This window comes from Triticum dicoccoides, chromosome 4B (assembly GCF_002162155.2).
Source record: "Triticum dicoccoides isolate Atlit2015 ecotype Zavitan chromosome 4B, WEW_v2.0, whole genome shotgun sequence".
In the NCBI taxonomy this organism is placed as follows: Eukaryota; Viridiplantae; Streptophyta; class Magnoliopsida; order Poales; family Poaceae; genus Triticum; species Triticum dicoccoides.
In genome coordinates this window covers 353,586,102-353,604,227 of record NC_041387.1, presented here as the reverse complement: position 1 = coordinate 353,604,227, position 18,126 = coordinate 353,586,102, and the positions used below count along the sequence as shown (strand labels likewise).

The window sequence follows — 18,126 nt, the reverse complement described above, 5'->3', positions numbered from 1 at the left end:
AATCAAAGATGGTTAAGTTTCCTAGCCATGGACAAAATAGTTGTCATTTGATTAACGGGATCACATCATTAGGAGAATGATGTGATTGACTTGACCCATTCTGTTAGCTTAGCACTTGATCGTTTAGTATGTTGCTACTGCTTTCTTCATGACATATACATGTTCCTGCAACTATGAGATTATGCAACTCCCGTTTACCGGAGGAACACTTTGTGTGCTACCAAACGTAACAACGTAACTGGGTGATTATAAAGGAGCTCTACAGGTGTCTCCAAAGATAAATGTTGAGTTGGCGTATTTCGAGATTAGGTTTTGTCACTCCGATTGTCGGAGAGGTGTCTCTGGGCCCTCTCGGTAATGCACATCACTATAAGCCTTGCAAGCAATGTGGCCAATGAGTTGGTTACGGAATGATGCATTACGTAATGAGTAAAGAGACTTGCCGGTAACGAGATTGAACTAGGTATTGGATACCGACGATCGAATCTCGGGCAAGTAAACATACCGATGACAAAGGGAACAACGTATGTTGTTATGCAGTTTGACCAATAAAGATCTTCGTAGAATATGTAGGATCCAATATGAGCATCCAGGTTCCGCTATTGGTTATTGACCTGAAACAGTTCTAGGTCATGTCTACATAGTTCTCAAACCCGTAGGGTCCGCACGCTTAAAGTTACGATGACAGATTCATTATGAGTTTATATGTTTTGATGTACCGAAGGTTGTTCGCAGTCCCGGATGTGATCACGGACATGACGAGGAGTCTTGAAATGGTCGAGACATAAAGATTGATATATTGGAAGCCTATATTTGGATAACGGAATCATTCCGGGAGAAATCGGGATTTTTCCGGAGTACCGGGGGGTTACCGGACCCCCCCCCCCCGGGGTTAATGGGCCTACATGGGCCATGAGGGAGAAGAGGAACGGCCGACCAGGGCAGGCCGCGCGCCCCCTCTCCCCCTAGTCCGAATAGGACAAGGAGGGGGGGCGGCGCCCCCCTTTCCTCTTTCCCCTCCCCCCTTTCCTTCTCCACCAAGGCAAGAGGGGGGAGTCCTACTCCCGGTGGGAGTAGGACTCCTCCAGGCGCACCCCTAGGGGCCGGCCGCACCTCCCCCTCCCTCCTTTATATACGGGGGCAAGGGGGCACCTCTAGACACATAAGTTGATCTTCGTGATCGTTCCTTAGCTGTGTGCGGTGCCCCCCTCCACCATATTCCACCTCGGTCATATCGTTGCGGTGCTTAGGCGAAGCCCTGCGTCGGTAGAACATCATCATTGTCACCACGCCGTCGTGCTGACGGAACTCATCCCCGACACCCTGCTGGATCGGAGTCCGGGGATCGTCATCGAGCTGAACGTGTGTTGAACTCGGAGGTGCCGTACGTTTGGTGCTTGGATCGGTCGGATCGTGAAGACGTACGACTACATCAACCGCGTTGTCATAACGCTTCCGCTTTCGGTCTACAAGGGTACGTGGACACACTCTCCCCTCTCGTTGATATGCATCACCATGATCTTGTGTGTGCGTAGGAATTTTTTGAAATTACTATGTTTCCCAACAGTTTAAAAGCAGGGCATTGCAGCGTCCAAAAGGAGAGGCTTTTTTGTTGTTGATGATGCGTCTAGAGGCGATACACGGTGAGCAAGGCAGGGATTTGCGGTGACCCTGAAGCGGAGGGAGCATATGTCTCCTTGGCGGATGTTTTCATAGTCGCGGAACTTGGACCAGTTGATGGTGATGGTGGCTCTCTTGTCCATTCCTAACATGATGTTACAATTACCATGCACCTTGTTGTTGCAAGCTTGATCTTCAACGCATCATCATGCGAGTGAATGTAGTCTCGAGGTTTCCTTTGGCGTAGTGGACCTGAAAATACTACATGAGAAAGGAAGGAATTGAGAGGGATGCACCGTGTTATGTGATATGCAAGAAAGGATGTATTTTTGGAGTTACCATCCTCGGGCCTTGGCTGGGCAATGTCTTGTTGTTGGTGCATACATAGTACTTGACGCCTGGCTTATTGCGCCAAAACATGGAAACAGGGCGTCAACATGATGCTCGTAGAGTTTTACCTCATTGCCCCAGTAACCATGCTCTTCAAGCTGTCCAAAGTAATGGATCCTGACAGGTGGTGTTCCTGCATTGTGTTTGATTTACGTGAGAACGAATGAAGTTGCATAGAATAGGCCTAAATATCATTTATTCTTTGGAGATAAAGCTTTAAGTTGGAGAAAATTTGAGCTAAGGTTGAAAGCTATCCTAGATGAAACACATGAAGGTAAGTAACTAAGGAAACGGTCAATCTTCACAAGTAGTTAGGTGGAAGTACAAAATAGTAAAAGATTGTAAAAATATGTGATCACTCCTTGCAAGTGATAAAGTTGAGAAGATGTGAATAGTTCTGACACAAGGTTGATACGAACCCTGGCTTTGTAAATTGTACCAGAAAGCAAATCTAAAAATAAGAAAACAGGGACCAATAGAACAAAACATGGAAACTAAGTAGTTCTTATTCGAACAACTTGGATTGGCAACAGTATACTGAGAGGGCGAATGGTGAGTCCGTACAAGCCAATCTCCTTGGCGTTGTTGAGTTTTCTAAGATTGGCGATTGTATTTGCGGCATGCCATTTGATGTTTGCCAATACAACCTGATGATCAACCTTGTTCTGGATAAGTGTGCCTCTTCACTTTATATTTTGGTGTTACCGTCCGGCTTCTCAATGATGAACACGATAATATTAACTTTGATGGAATGCCCATTTACAGAGGACGAGTATGGACCTGCATTTTAGAATTACAAAAATAGTGGTTAGCCTTTGTACACATCAAATGAGATGGGCATGTATAAAGAATAAATACCTCTTGAAGTTTAAAGCCAAAAGTTTAGATCCAATATGAATAATTAACATTAACATGACTTCAAGGGTTATAGTGTGGTGTTTATAAAGGATTCGAAAATGATTAATTAATACATTCAGATAAGTAGGTATACTACATCATAAATGGTACTACTCCATCTCATAATGTAAGACATTTTTTGGCACTTTGTAGTGTAATAAAAACATCTTATATTATGGGACGGAAGGAGTATATGCCACAAAATTAAACAATTTAACTAAAATATTATTACCACACGACCGACTAATGTGCGGTCCATTCTTCCCCCGTTCTAATATGTGCAAAGCAAAAGCAATGCCAGATAAATATCTCAGAGCTTGTACCATGCAAAGATTATCCCAACTTGCTTCTCCATCCTATGAAAAATGAACAGTCTGCATACAATAAGATTATACAATAGCCCTGATAACTCGAAAAGCATATTACAAATGAGTATATTGTAGAAAGACAAATGAAGAGTCACAAACAGTGCATCAACAAGATGTATACGATGTTCAAAAAATCTACATGAGCCATACAAATTAATGGTTAATAAATCCAAGGAAAATGTTGGAGACTGAAAGGTGATAATAATCTTTCTAATCCATCTATCATAAATGAAAAACGATAGCACATATTAACATGAGATTGTTGTATCGTGTAAATCCATTGGCACTTTGGAAGCTAAAAGCTAGTTACACTATTCATTTGGAAGCTGAAAGCACTCAGGCCTGAAAACAATAGTTGTTGCTCAAATACCAATATCAACAAGTCAAAAGGTTGTCAAACTTAAGATGGGGCAAGAATAGTGTGGTATCAAAGGCCATTATGACATTCCAAAACAAAATGATGGCATTTCAAATTTTAGAAACCTATAGGAAACGTGATATTCAGAAGGTGATACCTTTGACATGAACAAGGCCATCATGAATCTTCAGGCAATATTTACCAAATTAGCTAAATTGGCAAACACTCTCATTCCTTCAGTACTAACACATCACCTCTCTGGAAACTTAAAGATGCCAAGTTTGATATACCAGTAAATCACTGGAAGTGAAAGCCCGGGCTTTCATATGCCCATAGGACAGGGGAAAGTTGAGTGTATCAACATAAATTGAGTTTAACTTTATGTATTCTTACCAGTCACGTCGGTTTCAACATCAAATCCAATCTTATGTGTCTTAGCACAAATCTGGGCATCAAAAGCAGACTGGCATTTAACTCAAAAGTAAGATAACTCAACTGATTGATTACCACGAGAACCAACTAAGATACTGAAACACTGCTAAACATACCGAATGAAAAAACGGTCACCGATAGGTTTCAAACTAACACATGTGCAATTCAAGCCAAATCCGAAGGTAAGGATGGGGGGTCAAACAAGGAAGACTAGCCAAAATCAATGTCACATTCTCCTTCCAATTTGCATCTATCACTGCGTGAGCCATAGTGGAGGTCAACGTAGATCAGGAGCTCGCGCATCTTCCTCGCGACATCAGTTGACGTCCTCGACTTCAAATTGAAGTGGCCCTTCATCTTGGCAGCAGTGTCCTCGCCATTGCGGCTGTCACGCACGGCGGTGAGCCTCCTCCGTCCCGCCAACTAGTATGGGAAGCCACTGCGGAACAGCGCCACGACTACCGAGTACCTAGGACGATACAACCAGCACAATCAGATAAAGTGATAACAGAAAATAAGCAGTACATTATCTGAAAATAAGGAGTACCCGGAATCTTGTCAACCAAAATGCGAGCTTTCTCGGCCCTCTTGAGCGTAAGATGTGCCCCCTCCTAGCATTGTAAGGATTGTCATCCTAAATATTCTAGGTAAAGGGAACAATCAATAGTCATAAAAAAGAGAACAGCAATCATCCCAAAAACAAACATGTGAAGTGCAACTGAATATAAAATTGGCCACCATTCATACTTTGTTGTAATCTCTAGCCAACAATGAACTAAATCATGTAACCTTGACTCACCCCTAATCAATACATCTAGGAAATCACAGCAACACCCTTTGATGCAACACTCACTTAGAACCTTTAGGGGGCATGAAAATTCAAGCCAACAATGTATCCACCACTTGATGCACCAACATTGTAGTTGATAATTGAGCCATCTTCCCCATCGGGGCATCCCCACAGCACGTGGCCAACCGATCTGGCAGAACCAGCGCCTCTCCTGCTGGAGACACCCTGCTCTGCTCGGCGACGGGAGAATCACATCTCAAATAGCAATATAACATATATGCCTCATGGCAAATTTAACTTGGCAGGCAACATGCAGAGAGACAAGGCAGTACACTCGAATGTTCTTGTCTGCCAGGTTACTAACATATAGCCTAGAAATACAGTCACAAGCACTTTGACACACTTCACAAAAGGAACTTTCAAAGAACTGGGCACATCAACAGAAGATAACTTCCAAGAACTTCTAGGCTGCATAAACACACATAAACTCCATTAGGTGGGACAAACTCACAGTTCACAAGCTTGTTGAGCAATCACAGTGACATAATTAAGAATCTACAAATAGTAGACAATTACCAGACCATGTATGAAAAGTTAGCTAAAACTATATTATTTCAAGCAGATCCGACAATTTCAAAGAAGATTATCTCTGAAGAACAATGCAACTATGGACCTTATTTTGCTCAATTCAATCAATCAAATCTACCTTTAAGAACAATTTAGTTTGCATCCTTCTGACCGAAAATTATTTCTAATTTTGACAAATTTAATCACAGGTGCAATTGAAGTATATACCAAATATTCTACAAATCTTGAAGTGCTTCTCTATCGATCAGGAGGTTTCCAAGGATAACTTATTTTGATTGATTTAATCAAGAATGTTTTAAGTATAATCTGTGAAGAACAGAGAGCATGCAGAAAATCAGGACAAACAATATGCTTATAAGGATAGGAGAATCGCATCTCAAATAGCAATATAACATATATGCCTCATGCCAAAGAAACTTGGCAGCCAACATGCAGAGAGACAAGGCAATACACTCGAATGTTCTTGTCTGCCAGGTTACTAACATATAGCCTAGAAATACAGTCACAAGCACTTTGACATTCTTCGCAAAAGGAACTTTCAGAGAACTGGGAACAACAATAGAAGATCAGGCAAAACAAAAAACTAAGCATAATTTAATGACTACACTAAACCAGAAATTGTCGATTCCAATCCTTTATTTCATTACGAACGTACACGTCACCATAGACTAAAAATAGAAGTACAAATAATAGGCTATATTTAAAAATCTTCCTTGCATGAATAACTAACAATATACAATCACAACAGTGTTGTCAAATATTATGTCATGTTCTCTGCTACCTCTTGAGCACTGCGTTGGTTTTCCCTTGAAGAGGAAAGGGTGATGCAGCAAAGTAGCGTAAGTATTTCCCTCGGTTTTTGAGAACCAATGTATCAATCCAGTAGGAGGCTCCACACACGTCCCTCATACCTACACAAACAAACAAGAACCTCGCAACCAACGCGATAAAGGGTTGTGAATCCCTTCACGACCACTTGCGAAAGTGAGATCTGATAGAGATAATAAGATAAGATAAATATTTTTAGTATTTTTATGATATAGATTGGAAAGTAAAGATTGCAAAATAAGATAGAATTTATATGATGGAAAATAGACCCGGTGGCCATAGGTTTCACTAGTGGCTTCTCTCAAGATAGCATAAGTATTACGGTGGGTGAACAAAATTACTATCGAGCAATTGATAGAAAAGTGCATAGTTATGAGATTATCTAGGCATGATCATGCATATAGGCATCATGTCTGCGACAAGTAGACCGAAACGATTCTGCATCTACTACTATTACTCCACACACCGACCGCTATCCAGCATGCATCTAGAGTATTAAGTTCATAAGAACAGAGTAACGCATTAGGCAAGATGACATGATGTAGAGGGATAAACTCAAGCAATATGATATAAACCCCATCTTTTTATCCTCGATGGCAACAATACAATACGTGCCTTGCTGCCACTGCTGTCACTGGGAAAGGACACCGCAAGATTGAACCCAAAGCTAAGCACTTCTCCCATTGCTAGAAAGATCAATCTAGTAGGCCAAACCAAACTGATAATTCGAAGAGACTTGCAAAGATAACCAATCATACATAAAAGAATTCAGAGGAGATTCAAATATTTCTCATAGATAAACTTGATCATAAACCCACAATTCATCGGATCTTGACAAACACACCGCAAAAAGAGTTACATCGAATAGATCTCCAAGAAGATCGAGGAGAACATTGTATTGAGATTCAAAGAGAGAGAAGAAGCCATCTAGCTAATAATTATGGACCCGAAGGTCTATGGTAAACTACTCACAACTCATCGGAGAGGCCTTGGCGATGATGTAGAAGCCCTCCGTGATCGATTCCCCCTCCGGCAGAGCGTCAGAAAAGGCTCCAAGATGGGATCTCACGGGTACAGAAGGTTGCGGCGGTGGAAATAGGTTTTCGTGGTGCTCATCGTTGTTTTTAGGGTATGCAAGTATATATAGGTGAAAGAAGTCGGTCAGGGGAGCCACGAGGGGCCCACGAGGGTGGGGAGCGCGCCCACCCCCCTAGGGTGCGCCAGGCACCCTCGTGGCCGCCTCGGCTGCTTCTTGACGTCCACTCCAAGTCTCCTGGATTGCGTTTGTTCCAAAAAGATCACTCCTGAAGGTTTCATTCCGTTTTGACTCCGTTTGATATTTCTTTTCTTCGAAACACTGAAATAGGCAAAAAAACAGCAATTCGTGTTGGGCCTCCAGTTAGTAGGTTAGTCCCAAAAATGATATAAAAGTGTAAAGTAAAGCCCATAAACTTCCAAAACGGGTAATATAATAGCATGGAACAATCAAAAATTATAGATACGTTGGAGACGTATCAAGCATCCCCAAGCTTAATTCCTGCTCGTCCTCGAGTAGGTAAATGATAAAAACATAATTTTTGATGTGGAATGCTACCTAGTGTATTTATCAATGTAATTTTCTTTATTGTGGCATGAATGTTTGGATCCAAATGATTCAAGATAAAAGTTCATATTAACATAAAAATAGTAATACTTCAAGCATACTAACAAAGTAATCATGTCTTATCAAAATAGCATAGCCAAAGAAAGCTTATCCCTACAAAATCATATAGTTAGGCTATGCTTCATTTTCATCACACAAAATACTCCCATCATGCACAACCCCGGTTTCAGCCAAGCAATTGGTTCATACTTTTTAACGCGCTTCGGCTTTTTCAACTCTCACGCAATACATGAGCGCAAGCCATGGATATAGCAGTATATGTGGAATGGGATGGTGGTTGTGAAGAAGACAAAAAAGAGAGAAGATAGTCTCACATCAACTAGGCGTATCAATGGGCTATGGAGATGCCATTAATAGATATCAATGTGAGTGAGTAGGGATTGCCATGCAAAGGATGCACTACAGCTATAAATGTATGAAAGCTCAACAAAAGAAACTAAGTGGGTGTGCATCCAACTTTCTTGCTCACGAAGACCTAGGGCATTTTGAGGAAGCCCGTCATTGGAATATACAAGTCAAGTTCTATAATGAAAAATTCCCACTAGTATATGAAAGTGACAACATAGGAGACTCTCTATCATGAAGATCATGGTGCTACTTTGAAGCACAAGTGTGGAAAAAGGATAGTAACATTGTCCCTTCTCTCTTTTCTCTCATTTTTTTATTTGGTGGGCTTCTTTGGCCTCTTTTTTTTATTTGGGCTTCTTTGGCCTCTCTTTTTTTATAATGTCCGGAGTCTCATCCCGACTTGTGGCAGAATCATAGTCTCCACCATCCTTTCCTCACTTGGGACACTGCTCTAATAATGAAGATCATCATAATTTATTGATTTACAACTCAAGAATTACAACTCAATACTTAGAACAAAATATGACTCTATGTGAATGCTCCGGCGGTGTACCGGGATATGCAATGTATCAAGAGTGACATGTATGAAAGAATTATGAAGGTGGCCTTGCCACAAATATGATGTCAACTACATGATCATGCAAAAGCAATATGACAATGATGGAGCGTGTCATAGTAAACGGAACAGTGGAAAGTTGTATGGCAATATATCTCGGGATGGCTATGGCAATGTCATAATAGGTAGGTATGGTAGCTGTTCTGAGGAACGTAAATGGTGGGTGTATAATACCGGTGAAAGTTGCAAGGCATAAGAGAGGCTAGCAATGGTGGAAGGGTGAGAGTGTGTATAATCCACGGACTCACATTAGTCATAAAGAACTCATATACTTATTGCAAAAGTTAATTAGCCCTCGAAGCAAAGTATTACTATGCATGTTCTTAGGGGAAGGGTTGGTAGGAGTTAACCATCGCGCGACCCCGACGTCCACACATAAGGAAGGCAATCAAAAGAGCACCCCATGCAACAAATTTGTTACACAACTTTTACCATATGTGCATGCTACGGGACTTGCCAACTTTAACACAAGTATTTCTCAATTTCACAATTACCCCACTAGCATGACTCTAACATTATCACCTTTATATCTCAAAACAATTATCAAGTATCAAATTGATCATAGTGTTTAATGCACTCTCTATGATAGTTTTTATTATACCCAACTTGGATGCCCATCATTCTAGGACCAATTTTATAACCATAGCAAATACCATGCTGTTCTAAAAGACTCTCAAAATAATATAAGTGAAGCATGAGAGATCAATAATTTCTACAAAATAAAGCCACCGCCGTGCTCTAAAATGATATAAGTGAAGTACTAGAGCAAAATTGTCTAGCTCAAAAGATATAAGTGAAGCACATAGAGTACTCTAATAAATTCCGAATCATATGTGTCTCTCCCAAAATGTGTGTACAGCAAGGACCATTATGGTAAACTAAAAATCAAAGACTCATATCATACAAGACGCTCCAAGCAAAACACATATCATGTGGCGAATGAAAATATAGCTCCAAGTAAAGTTACCGATAGACGAAGACGAAAGAGAGGATGCTTTCCGGGGCATCCCCAATCTTAGGCTTTTGGTTGTCCTTGAATTATATTGGGGTGCCATGGTCATCCCCAAGCTTAGGCTCTTGCCACTTCTTATTCCATAGTCCATCAAATCTTTACCCAAAACTTGAAAACTTCACAACACAAAACTCAACAGGAAATCTCATAAGCTCCGTTAGTGCAAGAAAGAAAAACCACCACTTAAGGTACTGTAGTTAACTCATTCTTTATTTATATTGGTGTTAAACCTACTGTATTCCAACTTCTCTATGGTTCATACCCCCCGATACTAGCCATAGATTCATCAAAATAAGCAAACAACACACGAAAAACAGAATCTGTCAAAAACATAACAGTCTGTAGAGATATGTAACTTTAGAATACTTATGGGACTCTAAAACTCCTACAAAAATAGGAAGTCCTGGGAAATTTGTCTATTGATCTACTGCAAAAGGAATCAACTAAAAATCACATTTCTGTGATTTATTAAAATTATTCTCATGCGTGCAAAAGTTTCTGTTTTTTAGCAAGATCATATTAACTATCACCGTAGGTTATCCTATAGGTTCTACTTGGCACAAACACTAATTAAAACATAAAACCACATCTAAAAAGAAGTAGATGATTTATTTATTACTAAACAGAAGTAAAAAGCAAGGAACAAAAATAAAATTGGGTTGCCTCCCAACAAGCGCTATCGTTTAACGCCCCTAGCTAGGCATAAAAGCGAGAATAGATCTAAGTATTGCCATCTTTGGTATTCGGTTCATAAGTGGCTCTCATAATAGATTCATAAGGTCATTGATTTTATTTCTAGGAAAGTGTTCCATGTCTTTCCTTAATGGAAACTGGAATCTAATATTTCCTTCCTTCATATCAATAATTGCACCAATCGTTCTAAGGAAAGGTCTACCAAGAATAATAGGACATGAAATATTGCAATCTATATCAAGAACGATGAAATCTACGGGCACATAATTCCTATTTGCAACAATAAGAACATCATTAATCCTTACCATGGGTTTCTTAATAGTGTAATCCGCAAGGTGCAAGTTTAAAGAGCAATCATCAAATTCACGGAAACCTAGCACATCACATAAAGTTTTTGGAATCGTGGAAATACTAGCACCCAAATCACACAAAGCATAGCATTCATGATCTTTAATTTTAATTTTTATAGTAGGTTCTGACTCATCATAAAGTTTTCTAGGGATAGAAACTTCCAATTCAAGTTTTTCTTCATAAGATTGCATCAAGGCATCAACAATATGATTGGTAAAAGCTTTATTTTGACTATAAGCATGAGGAGAATTCAACACGGATTGCAACAAGGAAAAACAATCTATTAAAAAACAATTATCATAATTAAATTCCTTGAAACCCAAAATAGTGGGTTCATTGCTATGTAAAGTTTTGACCTCTCCAATCCCACTTTTACCAAATTTAGCATCAAGATCTAGAAACTCCGAATTATTGGGACGCCTTTTAACTAAAGTTGACTCATCTCTAGTCCCATCATTATCAAGATTCATACTGCAAAACAAAGATTTAATAGGGGACACATCAATAACTTTTAGTTCTTCATCATTATTATCACGGAAACTAGAAGAACACACTTTTACAAAGCAATCTTTCTTAGCACGCATCCTAGCGGTTCTTTCTTCACGCTCATCAATGGAAATTCTCATGGCTTTGAGAGACTCATTGATATCATGCTTAGGTGGAATAGATCTAAGTTTCAAAGAATCAACATTAAGAGAAAGTCTATCAACGTTTCTAGCCAATTCATCAACTTTAAGCAATTTTTCTTCAAGCAAAGCATTGAAATTTTTTTGAGAGATCATAAATTCTTTAACACTATTCTCAAAATCAGAGGGCGTCTTATTAAATTTTCCATAAGAGTTGTTGTAGGAATTACCATAATTATTAGAGGAATTACTAGGAAACGACATAGGATTAAAGTTTCCTCTATAAGCATTGTTACCAAAATTATTCCTACCAACAAAATTCACATCCATAGATTCATTATTATTCTCAATCAAAGTAGACAAATGCATATCATTGGGATCAATAGGAGCACTCTTAGTAGCAAACATTTCATAAGTTCATCCATCTTTTCAGTCAAAACATTAATTTCTTCTGTCGCATGAACCTTTTTATTAGTAGATCTTTCGGTGTGCCATTGAGAATAATTAACCATAATATTATCTAGGAGTTTAGCAGCTTCTCCTAAAGTGATTTCCATAAAAGTGCCTCCCGCGGCCAAATCTAAAAGATTTCTAGAAGCAAAATTCAATCCGGCATAAAAAATTTGTATGATCATCCATAAATTTAATCCATGAGTAGGGCAATTTTGAATTATTAATTTCATCCTCTCCTAAGATTGTGCAACATGTTCATGATCAAGTTGATTAAAATTCATAATATCGTTCCTAAGGGAGATGATCTTAGCGGGAGGAAAATACTTAGAGATAAAAGCATCTTTGCACTTATTCCATGAATCAATATTATTTTTAGGCAAAGACGAAAACCAAGTTTTGGCATGATCTCTAAGTGAAAACGGAAATGACTTCAATTTAGCAATATCATTATCCATGTCTTTCTTCTTTTGCATATCACACAAATCAACAAAGTTATTTAGATGAGTAGTGACATCTTCACTAGGAAGGCCGGAGAATTGATCTTTCATAACAAGATTCAACAAAGCAACATTGATTTCACAAGATTCAGCATCATTAAGAGGAGCAATCGGAGTGCTAAGGAAATCATTATTGTTGGTATTGGTAAAGTCACACAATTTAGTGTTATCTTGAGCCATCGTGACAAGCAATCCAACACACAAGCACACAAGAGGCAAGCAAAAAAGAGGCGAACAGAAAAGAGAGGGCGAATAAAATGCCAAGGGTGAAGTGGGGCAGAGGAAAATGAGAGGCAAATGGCAAATAATGTAATGCGAGAGAGATGAGTTTGTGATGGGTACTTGGTATGTCTTGACTTGAGCGAAAACCTCCCCAGCAACGGCGCCAGAAATCCTTTTTGCTACCTCTTGAGCACTGCGTTGGTTTTCCCTTGAAGGGGAAAGGGTGATACAGCAAAGTAGCGTAAGTATTTTCCTCAGTTTTTGAGAACCAAGGTATCAATCCAGTAGGAGGCTCCACACACGTCCCTCATACCTACACAAACAAACAAGAACCTCGCAACCAACGCGATAAAGGGGTTGTGAATCCCTTCACGACCACTTGCGAAAGTGAGATCTGATAGAGATAATAAGATAAGATAAATATTTTTAGTATTTTTATGATATAGATTGGAAAGTAAAGATTGCAAAATAAGATAGAATTTATATGATGGAAAATAGACCCGGGGGCCATAGGTTTCACTAGTGGCTTCTCTCAAGATAGTATAAGTATTACGGTGGGTGAACAAAATTACTATCGAGCAATTGATAGAAAAGTGCATAGTTATGAGATTATCTAGGCATGATCATGCATAAAGGCATCATGTCTGCGACAAGTAGACCGAAACGATTCTGCATCTACTACTATTACTCCACACACCGACCGCTATCCAGCATGCATCTAGAGTATTAAGTTCATAAGAACAGAGTAACGCATTAGGCAAGATGACATGATGTAGAGGGATAAACTCAAGCAATATGATATAAACCCCATCTTTTTATCCTCGATGGCAACAATACAATACGTGTCTTGCTGCCACTGCTGTCACTGGGAAAGGACACCGCAAGATTGAACCCAAAGCTAAGCACTTCTCCCATTGCTAGAAAGATCAATCTAGTAAGCCAAACCAAACTGATAATTCAAAGAGACTTGCAAAGATAACCAATCATACATAAAAGAATTCAGAGGAGATTCAAATATTTCTCATAGATAAACTTGATCATAAACCCACAATTCATCGGATCTTGACAAACACACCGCAAAAAGAGTTACATCGAATAGATCTCCAAGAAGATCGAGGAGAACATTGTATTGAGATTCAAAGAGAGAGAAGAAGCCATCTAGCTAATAATTATGGACCCGAAGGTCTATGGTAAACTACTCACAACTCATCGGAGAGGCCTTGGCGATGTTGTAGAAGCCCTCCGTGATCGATTCCCCCTCCGGCGGAGCGCCGGAAAAGGCTCCAAGATGGGATCTCACGGGTACAAAAGGTTGCGGCGGTGGAAATAGGTTTTCGTGGTGCTCCTTGATGTTTTTAGGGTATGCAAGTATATATAGACGAAAAAAGTCGGTCAGGGGAGCCACGAGGGTGGGGGCGCGCCAGGCACCCTCGTGGCTGCCTCGGCTGCTTCTTGACGTCCACTCCAAGTCTCCTGGATTGCATTTGTTCCAAAAAGATCGCTCCTGAAGGTTTCATTCCGTTTGGACTCCATTTGATACTCATTTTCTTCGAAACACTGAAATAGAAAAAAACCCAGCAATTCGGGTTGGGCCTCCGGTTAGTAGGTTAGTCCCAAAAATGATATAAAAGTGTAAAGTAAAGCCCATAAACATCAAAAACGGGTAATATAATAGCATGGAACAATCAAAAATTATAGATACGTTGGAGACGTATCATCCTCCTATGTTTAATTAGCCAATAGTTCTACAATAATGTCTGGGTTCAAAGCAGAGTACTATGGGCAGCAACTAATTTACTCTTTTGACCTTCCATTTTAACTTGATATGTGTGTGTGTGTTTAATTTGCCTAGCCTAACCACACGCAAAGACCATAATCAGAGTCTAATCACAAGTAATCAATTGTTTCGCAAAGCAGTAGAGCAAAAATAGAAGGGCTAGTATAAAGTATTTAACAAAATGGGATTGGAAAATGCATCCAACATCAACTGTAATATATCTGCAACAATATAATCCACCCACCCAAAGAGCACATGCTACTCATTTCTGTAGAGAAGCCACTTCTTACTGTTGGAAAATGACAACAAGTAGGAATAGGATGAACTCAGGTTGCAATCTAGGACTAATGCACTAAGAATCTAATATGACAAGATAAAAAAAGTTATTTATAAGCCATTTCTTCAGGTTCTTAGGCAGCCTGACCGAGCATTTTCCTGCTCCTTAACTATATGGGAATAACGTTTTATGAAGGATGAATCTGCAGGTGACATATACTAAGTAAGAAATACTAGAATTAAAAATAATTTGATATCCCGCAGAACCACCGAGTAAAAGAAATAACTTCAAAGGATTGGTAGAATAGTAGGTAAATGTCCTTCACGAGAAGCCTAGATAATCAACATACATTTTTTAGGTAAATTCGATTTTCTGTGTGTTCTGTTAATGCAGGAGGAAAGAATTTAACAATCTTCTTGGTTCTACCTTGAAATAACATAAGATAACTCCATACTTGTTTGGTTGATTTAGGCATGAACAGTTGATCCGATAAGCTTGATGTTGAACAGTACATTGATGTAGGCATGAACAACCAATCCAATAAGATTGATGTAGATTGCTAGTCCCCCTTTTGGATATAAAAGAAGACTTGTAACGTGGTAATCATACAGAGACATTAACATGAGGGTGGGGAATCAGAACCATAAAGAAATACTCCTCTAAAATTGTGCTCCTCTTGGATAGACACATTTGATGTACCTAAGGATCCAAATCGAATATAGTCATGATGGTATGACCTGATCTACAAAAGAATCAAAGACTTGATATTAGTTATTATCAGCAGGCACCATTAGCTTACACAAATAAATGAGCATATGTAAAAATCATTTACTTCGTCAATCCTAGATGCAAAATAGATATAAAGATTTGTTTACCTTCTGAACCTATCAGGACCTGACCATCCTATGGACTACAAATCCTCATCCAAACTGTAATTTTCTTCCTGTAGGAGGTTGCCCACAAATTGTTTTGATGTTACTTTGTAGCTAATTTTAGTGCAGCTTCAATCAGCTCCTGAAGTTGGCCTCGTTCCTAGATTGCAGAACTGTTATGATAAAACAAAGTGTCAATTATCTCTTGTCAGACGTAGAGAGACATATAGAAACCAGCGACAAGGGGAAGTAAGAAATTGCCACAAAAGTAGAGTAAAAAAGTGCTCCTACCGGATTTCACCAATGCCTAAGAGTATTGCAAGGCCACATCGCGCCGCCGCCTCTCGTGCGACAGATCCAACCACAGTCACCTTCTTCGCCAGCTCCGTGCCACTGCCGGCGCTCGCGTGGGGCTTGGAGATGGAGACGAGGAAGACCTACTGCGAGCTGCTCCTCTCGGGTCGGATGGTAGCCGCGGCAGCCGCGTCGGCGATGGGTTCCAAATGGAGACGAAGTCGTTGCTGAGCCCGCCAGCAAGGAGGGGGTCATGCTCGTGACGGTGGTACCCGCCTTCTAGCCTGGGGCGACGGTGGGGATAGGCTGGAGGAGAAGGTATGGTGGAGGTGGCTTTGGCGGCGCCGGTGGAACCCTAGCTGTCGGCCGGGCGGAGATAAGGAGATGCGAGAGAGAGGAAGTTGCGTGGGATTGAACTGCTTTTTTCTCTCTTGTCCCCACCTGACGCGTTTTCTCTCCCTCTCTCGCACATCCAATAGGCTAGCACGAAGCTCTCTCTTCATTGGCTGTCAGGCATACTACGGGTGAAGACGTGGACATGACGAGGGAGCGCTCGATCTTTCTTTGTCTCCTAGCGATCCAACGTGGCATAGCCCAGATAGGAGTAAAATGCATGAACCGTCCCTGAAGTTGTTGGCAAGGTCCAGAATGGTCCTTAAACTCTGAAACTGCTCCAATACAATCCCCAAACTCGCGAATACGATGTCATTATGGTCCTTGAACTCGTGCAACCAGTCCTGGGCTACATATAAACGTATGGCTCGTGTATGCCGCGTCGTCCATGTCCGCCATGTCACCATCTCGCCGGTCAAAATCCCCAAAGGGCAGCCTGAATTCCTAACTTTCCAAATTGCTATCCACCACAACACACTTCAGACAGTTCGGTCGAGGGCGGCAGCCTCGGCGCGTCTCCCCCTCCCGTCATCGGTGGCATACCATTTGCGCCTCCCCCTCTGTTTCCGCCGGTGGCATCCCTGTCGCGCCTCCCCTTCCCATTGCCGCCAGTAGCTCCAGTTGCACCTTGTTTGAGCGACTTTTGGCTGTTATGTAATCTCAATTATGCACTAGTACTATATTCTAATGGAAGTGAACTATCCTTGTGTCCTAATGGAAGTGAACTATTCTTTGTTCCAATATTTGTGAACTATTCTTTGTTCTAATGGAAGTAAGACCAACATGTATCTGCATTTGACTGAATATATGAAGTGAGCCCAAAAATTATGACTGAATGTATCTGCATTTTGAAAGATTATGCATGTGTAATGAGTCAAACTAATGAGACCAACAAATGTGACTGAATGTATGATTGAAAATGTGCATGTACAGTGAGACCAACAAATATTCCACTGATTTCTGACAGATATGTATACATATATCCCAATGTGCTTGTACAGTGCATAACTAAATTTTGACAGAACACATATATGAAGTGAACTTTAGCACTGAATTCTGGCCAGTACAACAGTAATTTTGCACAAGCATGTATGAATTGAACACTCATAGATTATAACTGAACCTTTGCCAATATAGAATGAAAGTACTAATCTGATCCCGAGCACAGATGGACCCTATATCCACATCGCCCATTCACATCAAGATTCGAACAGCGTGTTGTACAGAACGTTGTATATCGATCGATAGCGACCCGTATTTCTAGTAAAGTCTGCACACGGGCCCACCATTGTCGGTGTGACGCCCGGGTAATTAAGCTACAGTGACCCTCTGCTAATGATGCCACGTCACCTCGTTTATAGTTGCTAATCTCGAGTTAGTTCGAAACCAATTCAAATTCAAATTCAAAAAAATAGGCAAACAATAAAAGCTTTCAAATATTAAAACTAAAATGTTCGGAGTGAACCAAATATTGCATAGATAATTAGGGGGGGAAAACCACACATGCATAAAATGTTTAAATAATATGAGATGGGTAAAGCAGCAGCAAAACAATTATTTTAAATGCTTTTAAATACTAAACAAATGTTAATCTAGTTTATATAATCACCAAACTTTTTGGAGTAGGTGGCCTATGTTGTTATGCTAATTTAGGAGTAGGAGTTATATTTTTGTAAAGCTGTTTCGCTAACTAAAATAAATAAAATAGAAAAGGGAAAATAATAAAAACAGAAGAAAACAAAAGAAATTAAACCCCCCCCC

The 18,126-nt window shown here is 40.1% G+C and overlaps 1 long non-coding RNA gene across 3 annotated transcripts; it reads right to left on the bottom strand.

Moving 5' to 3' along the window:
* Positions 1 to 14,251: 14,251 nt before the first annotated feature.
* Positions 14,252 to 16,422, bottom strand: LOC119296143. Of its 3 annotated transcripts, XR_005144892.1 has the most exons (4): positions 15,970 to 16,422; positions 15,682 to 15,851; positions 15,233 to 15,548; positions 14,252 to 14,309 (listed from the first exon to the last, which is right to left on the bottom strand). It is a non-coding gene; the product is annotated as an uncharacterized LOC119296143 (long non-coding RNA). The 3 variants fall into 3 exon arrangements; XR_005144891.1 differs by lacking the exon at positions 14,252 to 14,309 and having other exon boundaries at positions 14,382 to 15,548; XR_005144893.1 differs by lacking the exon at positions 14,252 to 14,309 and having other exon boundaries at positions 14,382 to 15,543.
* Positions 16,423 to 18,126: the final 1,704 nt, after the last annotated feature.